Genomic DNA, 917 nt, shown 5'->3' with positions numbered 1-917 from the left:
GACGAACATGTTGGTGGCCTATGTTTATGCGTCTGTGCACACGACACGCACACACCAAAAGCTCCATGTAAGCAGGAGCATGTAGCACACAATGTTTTGGTCAGGGCCACTGCCGAGCCCCCTGGGCTTCCCGTCCCTCTGCCCCACCCCACCCCAGCCCATTGCCACAAGCCACGGGGGTGTATCCTCTCCCTAGTTCCCTGGATTACACGCAATCACGTGTCCACGTGCACACGTACGCAGGCAGCTGCAGGTGTGGAGTATTCGTACCGTGGTTTGAAAAACGGAACCAGTCTACAGCCACGCTGCCCCGAACGAGCCCGATCCCGTTAGATCTCGGAAGCTAAGCAGGGTCGGGCCTGATCAGTACTTGGATGGGAGACCACCTAGGAAGACCGGGTGCTGTAGGTGTAGAAAATAAAAAAATAAAATAAATAAGGGGTTGTAAGCTGACAAGGACCTTGCAATCTGTGAGGTCCACCAAGGGTTGCCTCGCCTAAAAAATATATATAATAATAATAAAAGATGTGACCATGTTATAGAATGTTTTCCTCACTGAAGAGCAGGTTCCAGATCCGCTGGTACAGATCTCGTCATATTTACGACGGTGACGGAACTGTCCACGGCGGGAACACACACCAGCCAGGCCCGTTCTGCTGCCCGGCACAGAGGCCATGTGTCCGTCCCCTCCGCGTGTGTCCATCCTGTCCGTGTCTGTCCCGTCCGTGTGCGTCTGTCACGTCTGTCACATCTGTCCCGTCCGTGTCTGTCCCGTCTGTCCGTGTCCGTCCCGTCCGTCCCTGACAGGTGCGTGTTTACTTGGGCCGTCGCGCGCAGCGTGTGAGCTCCCAGGAGACGGGGAGCGTACGCCAGTTCCAGTGGCACGCCCGCATCGCCCCCCGCGGCCTGGCCCGCTC

The 917-nt window shown here is 56.9% G+C and overlaps 1 pseudogene; it reads left to right on the top strand.

Annotated features, from left to right (window-relative positions):
* The first annotated feature begins 292 nt into the window (after positions 1 to 292).
* LOC112482388 lies at positions 293 to 411 on the top strand (annotated as a pseudogene).
* Positions 412 to 917: the final 506 nt, after the last annotated feature.

This window comes from Pteropus alecto, unplaced genomic scaffold (assembly GCF_000325575.1).
Source record: "Pteropus alecto unplaced genomic scaffold, ASM32557v1 scaffold195, whole genome shotgun sequence".
Classification (NCBI taxonomy): domain Eukaryota; kingdom Metazoa; phylum Chordata; class Mammalia; order Chiroptera; family Pteropodidae; genus Pteropus; species Pteropus alecto.
Note: the sequence above shows the minus strand (reverse complement) of the source record. Positions and strands in the feature narration are given on the sequence as shown.